General features: G+C 46.4%; 1 pseudogene across 1 annotated transcript; it reads left to right on the forward strand.

Annotated features, from left to right (window-relative positions):
• The first annotated feature begins 8,297 nt into the window (after positions 1 to 8,297).
• LOC146342338 (ribonuclease pseudogene) lies at positions 8,298 to 8,988 on the forward strand (annotated as a pseudogene). The gene has a single exon (XR_014783943.1). The product of XR_014783943.1 is annotated as a ribonuclease pseudogene (transcript).
• The last annotated feature ends 338 nt before the right edge of the window (positions 8,989 to 9,326 follow it).

Raw genomic sequence — 9,326 nt, forward strand, 5'->3', positions numbered from 1 at the left:
GTCTTACCTCAGTTCTACTATGGGCCAGCAAAGAAAGGCTTGTTCGGAGCACAATCACCTCTTAGCTGGGACAATGGCATGGTTAAAGCAGACAAAAGGTTAATTTGGGGAAGTTGGAAAGGCGCATATAAGACATGGAAGAAAACAATCCACATATTGCAAAACAAAACAGGATCTTCCTTAACCACTGAGGGCTGAGGAGGCCTTTGTACATCACTCCCCCCACCCCAAGTTCCTCCAATGCCCATTGACCCTAAGAGTTTGTATTGCTCAGGGCACCCGTTACCTTATTTGGGCTTTTAATGGTCTAGGTGCTTGTTTTCCACGTTTAATTGCACATCCAAGTTTAACGTACACAGCCCTGTATCCATTTCTCAACCTCAAGGTGATTCCGACATCCCTCGCCAGTCAGCATTGTGAAATAATTCTTTGTGGGCAAAAGGTTTTCCTCACCTTGAACATTATTTTGTTACTTAACCAGAGGCCCAGTGAGAGAATATGAGGCAACAGCCAAGCCACCAACAGGAGTATTGGGACAGTCCTATCTCTGGCCTACTAAGTGTCTGGTGAGCAGACACTAGGGGTGTACTAAACCCCACTTACCTGGCTCCGCTATCACGGCTACAGCACGGACGCAAATGGCGGTTGCCACGACAGCCACCATTTGTGGCCGCAGCAGCCCAGAAGACAACCTGGAGCTGCCACCGCCGCTGCATCCGCTGCCAGGTAGGTCCGTTCCGGGGGGGGGATGGCGGGGGGGGCAAGGCCGTTCCACAACGGATTCCAGGGGGGTGGAATCTTTAGAATCTGGCCTCACTGGAGTACATGGCGGAATTCTCCAACATCCCTAGCAGACACAAGTTGAAGCCAGGGATGCTGAAGAAATTTGCAATAGATTCAAATGAGTTTGAAATTATTTGAATCCAACAGCAGACCAACTTTTTCTGAGTCATACAGATTCCATGGACTTGCAGACCTATTTTTTCACTGGGGAATGGGTGGGGGGCAGTGAAATTCCATGGACTTGCAGACAAGTTTTTCACTGGGGAATGGGGGTGGCAGTGAAATTCCATGGACTTGCAGACCAGTTTTTCACTGGAGAATGGGGTGGGGGCAGTGAAATTCCATGGACTTGCAGACTGGTTTTTCACTGTGTGTGTGTGTGTGTGCGCGCGCATTAGGTAATACACACTTGCATGAATGTGCATTAGTGAATTAGCGCTAATGCAAATTAACACAAGTAGAATGAAATTCTGATAAAACAAATCTGATTCTGGCGATGACAATGGGACCGAAGACATGTGATAATCCACAAAGCACAGACAGAACAGATTTAACAAAATCTGTACATCACCAGTTAAAGTCAACAGTATAATGAGAGAGGGCAACAGAAACTTTTGCCCCGGGGTGGGAGTACACAAAGAAGCATGAACAATCATGGAAGTGATTAAAATAACATTAAATATATAGTTGGCCTGAACTTTCAAATATTTGACATTTCAGCAATTCGGGGGGGGGATTGTGCCTTTGGTCTTTCACATCTTGAGGAGTGGGTGAATTTCAAGGCCATGGAGCAGGAAATTCACTGGCACTCCCAAAGTCTTGGTGCTGCCAGCTGCCATCTTTAAGTTCCCATAACACCCCTTAGTATGACACTGGATCAAGATGTTGCATCATTCCAGGGGCATGATGGGAACTTAAAGATGGTGCCTGGCAGCAATGAGAATCGGTGGGAGTGCCAGTGAGTTTTGCACAGCCCACATTTGAAATTTGCCCCCACCCACCAAACAGGCAAAATGCTCCTCCCACTTTTGCCACCCATAAAGGGTGGTGAATTGTGTTGGGGGTGTGGTACTTAGGTTCATCCCAAGATAGATCAACTATTAATTTTTCTTCTTTTCAGCATGGAAGAATTAAGAATGTTTTCAAGATGGGAGATGGAAAAAAGAAATACCACCTTGCTCAGAGGCGTAGAGAGGGCAGCCACCCAGGCAGAGAGGTAGGATTGCACCTCTTTACTGGTCCTGTGCTTACAACCTAACACAGGAAAACACATTCAGCCAATTAGCCATTGTTCATGTATGAGGAGAAAATCAGAGATATGTCACATTAGGATAAAATTAAGTCCTGGGTGGAACTGGGGCAAACCTAGGAGTGCCTCCAGCAACACCAGACAGGCCGCTTAACAAGATCAGCCTCAGATGGCCTTCTCTCTGTCCCATCAGCCAGGACAGCTAGACTGGTGGGGACGAGGGAGAGGGCCTTCTCTGTGGTGGCCCCCACTCTGTGGAACTCCCTCCCTAGGGAACTCCGTCATGCCCCCTCTTTAATGAGCTTCCGTCGTGCATTAAAAACGTGGTTGTTCAGGCAGGCATTTGGGGTGGGTTAGGGTATTTTTTAAAAAAAAAAATTATGGTAAAATTTTATTGTTTTAAATTGTTTATGGTGGGTTGTACATCGCCCAGAGTGGCTGGGTGACCAGTCAGATGGGCGATTAATAAATTTAATAAATAAATAAAATAAATAAATAGTAGAATTTGGAGTTCACTGGTGTGTTGCAAACTAGCAGTGGTACCTAAATCAAGTTTTACCAGTTGGCAAACCTAGTTAATAGTGCCATAAATTCATCATATGAATTTCATCATCTGTGATACTTTGAAATGGGTAGGGTTGGATGATCACCTACAAGAGCTGCTTTTGCAGTGGAGGCTGGTGGCTCTGATTTTGGTGGGGCTGTGAACCCATTCTGGGGTCAAGTCAGAACCAGCCAGAACTCTAAAAGGAGCTATCCAAGGTACTGAACCTATTTTGGGGATGGGGTTCAGCACCTTGGATAGCTCCTTTTAGAGTTCTGGCAGGTTCTGACTCAAATTTTTATCTTTGCTGTTTTAAATCTGTATTTTAAACTCTTGCAATGCTGCTAGGTTTTATTGTGGTTGTATTGTTATATTGTGGTGTTAATGTTCTGTATATTTTAAATTGTTTTATTGTGTGTTGTTTGGATTTATTTTTTGTGAACCGCTCAGAGAGCTTCGGCTATTGGGCAGTATAGAAATGAAATAAATAAATAAATAAACCCAGAATGGATTCACAGCCCCACCAAAATAGGAGCCACCAGCTTCCACTGGTTTTTTTTGCTGGTGAGCAACGTGGATCCTAACTTTAATCCCAGCCTAAAATGTAAGAAGCTGCCTTATGCCAGGTCAGATGATTGTCCATGTAGCTCAGTACTATCTACTTCGATTGACCAAGGGTCTTCCACATCTCTTGCTACTTCATCCTTGACTGAGGTTGGAGGGTTGACTTCCTACATGCAGAGCAGGGCCTCTACCAGTGAGCTATTGCACATTTAGGAGCTTTTACAGCATACCTTCTTCCTTTTCCCTTCTCTCCCCTTATTCTCCCTCCCTCCTTCTCTCTCTCTGAACAACCCCCCCCCCCACACACACACACAAATGGGAACAGTGCAACTGATGCAGTTCATGTATTTGCAGATCCTGAGCCATCAATTGAAGACCAATTCCCAAAGTCACTATCTTGCGCTTGATCAACAGACTCCCATTTTTAATGAGTGCTGTGAACAGAAACGTGAGTGGAGTCATCCACTACAGCTGCAATAATCTTGTGACATGAAGCTGATCATGACTGTCTCCCAAATGGACCTTTTAATTTGATTGAAGTAATGTATTTGCATAATGAAGGTGTTGGAATGGATTGAGACACCAAAGAAGGCGGGAGGTTTTCTTGCTTGGAGTATTGGGATGATTACTCATAGGCTACTGAGAAGGTGGCAAGGACTGGAGAGAGCTGGGGATGGAAGCAAGCAGAGGAAGCAGGAGGTAGAAAGAGGGAGAGAAGGAGATGGAAAAGAGAAGGAAGGTAGAATGGAAGAGAGAGGGAGTGAACAAGACCATTGGGAGAATAGGAAGAGCAGTGGAGTGATGAACTGTATTGTGGAGAGTGGAAAGCACCAGGAAGCATAACTCAAGGTGGCGGAAGTTGAAGAAGGAAGTGATGTTCTGGTCACAACTGAGGCATCTGGTTGCTCTTGATCTTTCCATGTGCGGTCATGTGGTTCATTCAAATTACAGAGATGTGGATCTCTTCCCCAGGTATTTATCCTGCTAATCTGTCCAGAGGGCAAACTTCATTGGACCAGAAAAGTGTGACGCCTGCTAGGTGTCTCTGCTTGAGGCTAGTTATTCGTTGTGAAAAGCTTTGGGGTCAGACTGGCCAGAAAGGAGCTAAACACGCAACAGACCAAGGTAGGGATCCATACTAGCTGTTCCTGTTCAGTCTCTTGTCTCCGGGCTTGATCCAAAATTCAGAGGCGTGGTGGCACGCTGCCTGAGAGATGCTGGATGTCGTAGTCCAGTACATCTTGAGGACACCAGGGTGGGGAAACCTGCTTTAGGAGCTTGCGTGCTAAAATTTGACAGACGAGAGACAAGGAAGGGGAAGGAGATGGAAATGTGGTAAAACATTTGATTGGTGAGGCACCTTAAAAAAAAAAGATGCTAGATTTGTTTGTCAGGTTTCCACGACTTTACAAGTAAAATCTTGATTGAAGGGGAGGTGGATGTAAATGCACGGATGAGCACTAAGGTTTCATGTGGTAGTTCATCAGCTTCATTTTAAACTGTTGTGAAACCCTGTAGCTGCAAAGCTTTGCAAAATGGCATGGCTTGAATTATAGAGTAACTTATGAGTAGGGATGTACGAACTGTGTACCTTACGTGCTGCTTGACTTCTGCAGTTTGCGGCCAGTGCTCCGTTCCGCCATTCACAAGCCCCCAGAATTCTCCTCTTTTTTTTTTCCGCTCCAAAAATTACGAAGATAAATCCGTACCGACAACCATAATTCCGATGCCCAGCCATCTCCGTGAGTCTGCATAACTTCCATAAGAATCACTATTTTTCGTAAATATTTACGTGGGGTTTTTTTTAATTGAAATCCTCCGTCTCCGTTTACTTTCAGCCAAAACACTTCCTCTTCCATGCTGCTGCCGGTCCTGGAGCAGCATGGTCATTTTAAAAGGTTTTTTCTTTCTTTAAAACAGCATTGCTTTAAACAAAGAGTTTATTGCTCAAGCACACCTAAGACAGCCTTCTTTTGGGAAGCCCCTAGGAAGAGGAAGTGTTTTGGCTGAAAGTAAACGGAGACGGAGGATTTCAATTTAAAAAGAACACCCGCAAACAAGGCGGTGAGCACAATTCATTTTTTAAAAAAAACCTTACGTATTTATTATCAGAATATACTACACTGTTCTTATTTACGGAAATGTTGCGACTCTTTGCGGACGACGAAAAAAAAGCCGCATGACTGCTGGCTCCACAGGATCTCGTGGTGCCATTCCTCAGAGGATTCCGTGGCACGGACTGAAGGGAGTTCAATCTCATTTCAGTCTGTGGCGGAATTCTCTGACATCCTTACTTATGAGATTACAGCTTGATTATCTGTCCTTGACTGTGACAAATGCAGGAGTTGGAATGCTTGGCCTGTCAAGCTAGCCTGCTTCATTTTAGGCAAGTTAGATTTAGAGCATCTCTACACCAGCCTAAAATCCTGCATTTAAAATGGGGCTTTAAGCTTCCATTTAAATGCAGGATCACAACGGACTGTTTTTACATGTGCTTCCTCCCCCTCCCGCCGCTCCCCCCACTCCTTTTCCGCCTTATCAGAGTCTTCCATATGTTTCATTGGTCTAGCTCTTCTTATTGCGAGTTTTCCTTTTTTTCACGATGGGAACTCAAGTGGCATACAAGTGGGATAATTTGATAGCTCATCATCTCCGATCCATTTAAAAACGGAATAAAGGTCATTTAGTGCGGGAGACGCCCTGGAGGTTCATGACGTCATCTAAAGGGCCTGCAAATGTCCATGAGTGAGCACTCTCAACAGCAGGATAAAAGCTCCATGTGAAGAAGCCCTTATAGCCAACCAGTTCCAAAGCCTTGGAGCCAAGCAGTGGAAGCTAGTGGCTCCAGTTTCAGTGGGGCTGTGAATCCATCCAAGTTTCAGTCTGAACCAGCCAGAACTCTAAAGGAGTCATCCAAGGTGTTGAACCAATTTTGGGGCTAGGTTTCTGCACCTTGGATGGCTCCTTTAGAGTTCTGGCTGGTTCTGATTCAAACCCAGAATGGATTCACAGTCCCACCAAAATAGGAGCCACCAGCCTCCACTGGAGCCACGTATTATTTCCCCACTCCTTTCAAATAGCATAAAATCCCATTAAGCCCCATGTATATTAATTTTCATGTCACCTCAAATTCTTCCTCAGCCTGGATGTTCAATTTGTATTTTGACAATGAAAGAAAAGGAAGCCGACGTTTCCAGTCAGGAAATGGTGCTAAGCCTTCAGTGACAGATTTTTTTTCAGTCTTCAGATCCAGGGTGAGCAACTTCCCTGGGCCAATTCCCCCCTGAACCCACTGGGGGATGCACCCCTGCCACTAGGGGTTGTGCCACTGAATTTGCCACCAAACTTTGGCAGTGCAGTGGTGGCAAAAACCCCTGTGGTTCTGGTATAAACAAAGCCTGTGGGGGAGCCCATGCCTGGTTTTAAAACAAAACCACACACCCAGGAGACTTCTTGGAACATAATCTTGCTTTAAAAGAAGGCGTGCACTCCCAGCAGGCTTTGCTTTACAGCAACAGTGCTGGCAGGTATGTCACTTTTGCAGCAAACATGGCAGTAGGGTGTGGGGAACAAAAAAGGCCCAAGGGGACGCTTGTGACCCACATGTAGTGTGTTGCTCACTCCCAGTTAAGATAAAAGAGGGCGTTCTTTACAGGACAGTGCAGGAGACCTGTGCTGTATTATACCTTCATCGGACAAAGGTTACTGCTATTAACAAAACAAAACACCACAATAGCAGAATGCTGGATTCATACCGCCCGCGACCTGCCACACTAGTGCAGGGATGTGGAACCTGTGGCCCAAAACACTAATCCAGCAAACCTACCTCACAAGGTTGTTGTGACATTTAAAAGGTGGGATAACATGTACCTCATCTCTTTAGAAGATGGATGGGACCAAAATATTTAATATATAAAAAAGAGTGTGGGTATTGCTAACTATATGGATAGCTGCTCCATGCCTGTGGTCAGATATTACGAGATGCTGGCTGCTACATATACGTTTATATCAAAGATTGATTGCTGGATGTCAGATACTCTCAGCATGGTCACAACTACAAAATCCGCAGATGAGAATTAGGGATGGCGGAGAATTTCTCCCCGAAACTTCGGCGGGCCGAGCGCCAACGTGTTCAGCCCCCCGAACAAGTTTTGGGGAGAAATTCTCTGCACCCCCTCCGCCCCCTGCACCCCCCCCCCGGGACGGGACTTACCTTTCCCGAATGTCCCTCCCGGTGGCGGGTCCGGCCGGCGGTTTGTCGGGTCTTCGTCCGGGGCGGGAGCGGCAGCCGGTCTTTTGACCAGCTGCCGCCGCCGCCATTCCAATAAAAGAAAAAACAACAACACGCCCCCGTGATAGGCTACGTGACAATTAACGTAGCCTATCATGGCTAGATTTGCAAAGTCAGCCATGATAGGCTACGTAAATCGTCAAGTAGCCTATCACGGGTGACTTTAAAAAAAAAAAAAAGCGCGTACAGATAATGGCAGCCCCCATAGGGAGCCGCCATTCCTGTTCCTTATTTGGTCGCTGTAGTCTACGTAAAGATTACGTAGACTACGGCGAAAATAAGGGCAACGCTATTTGCGTTGCCCTTATTTTCGCCGTAGTCTACGTAAAGATTTACGTAGACTACAGCGACCAAATAAGGAACGCGAATGGCGGCTCCCTATGGGGGCCGCCATTTGCGTACGCGCTTTTTTTTTTTTTTTAAGTCACCCATGATAGGCTACATGACGATTGACGTAGCCTATCACGGCTGACTTTGCAGATCTAGCCGTGATAGGCTACGTTAATCGTCACGTAGCCTATCACGGGGGCATTTTTTTTTTAACTTTTAATTTCGCGGCTGGGTGAGGCAAGGCGCCTCCTCCCCAGCCTGAATTTCGGCCGGGCGAGGTGGGAAGCCTCCCCCCGGCCTGAATTTCGGCCGGGCGAGGTGGGAAGCCTCCCCCCCCGGCCTCAACTTCGCGGGGAGAGCAGCGAAGCGCCTCCCCCCCACTGCGAAAAGCTGTGAGACCAGGTAAGTGACTTTCGTGCACCCCTAATGAGAATTTGAAGTGGCGAAGTGAAGCTTCAAATGGTTCCAAGAAGTGTTACACCCTCTGGTGGCAAAATAAAGTATTTACGTGTCCTCTCTCCTTCTTTCAGGTGCCTCTTTAGCGTGGCCGATATGATATCTTTCAAAATGTCTGGCTTTGTTCTGTTTGCACTCCTGGTGTCTGTGGTTGTGTTCCTACCGGGAGCCTATGCCCCCAACTTTCAGACGTTTAAAAGGCAACACATTGATAGTCCCAAGAGCAGCGTTGGAAAGCGTTACTGTGATGCCATGATGCAAAAGCGTGGGATGACCAGACCAGACTGCAAGGAAGTGAACACCTTCATCCATTCCCCCAAGAAGGAAATCTTATCTGTGTGTGATTCTGGAGGGAAACCTTATGGAGCTGGGTTGAGGCGTAGCCTTAAGCAGCTCTCAGTCACCACCTGCAAACTCAAAGGTGGTTCAAAACGCCCACCTTGTACCTACAGAGAGAACAGCTCACAAAGGTTCATTGTTGTTCGTTGTGCAGGTGGACAGCCTGTTCACTATGATGAAGGTCACATTTAACAGCGTTTTAAACAGCATCCTGCTCCCCCTCCATTGAAATCGCATTTTGACTCATAGTCGTGTGGCTCAACTTGTCTGACTCTGATTTACTGCCATTTCTTTGCTTCCACATTACTGTACTTTAATCGTTAGCTTTCATGAAGCAGTCCCTTTCAACCTTGTAACCCCCACATCTTTGAATATCCTAAGTTTCATTTCTTTAAGCCAGCAATGTCTACTCTGCCAGAATAAATTGCATAACATTTTAATCGTGTGGTGTTTCATTTCATCTTTCTTTCTTTCTTGGCATTATGCAAGGGAGGGAAGGCAGGATTCGTGTACATGAAACTGTGTGAGGTTTTCTCTCTTGTTACCCTCCTCCCATGCTTATGACCACACAGGGATGGACAGACTCAGCTCTATCCACGCCGCGCACTGCTCGCTGAACCCCTGCCAGCCACCAGCCCCTGCTCGCTGTGCTGCATGACCCACTGCACAGTCTGTGGCCACCCGGCGAGCGGCCACCTCATCCCTCACCAAGCTGCCATTTTGCAAAAAAAAAAATGGCGGCTCGCTTCTTTTTGTAAATGTGATGTTGC

This window comes from Heloderma suspectum, chromosome 6 (assembly GCF_057233095.1).
Source record: "Heloderma suspectum isolate Gila_16-S chromosome 6, 16-S_ref, whole genome shotgun sequence".
NCBI classification, from domain to species: domain Eukaryota; kingdom Metazoa; phylum Chordata; class Lepidosauria; order Squamata; family Helodermatidae; genus Heloderma; species Heloderma suspectum.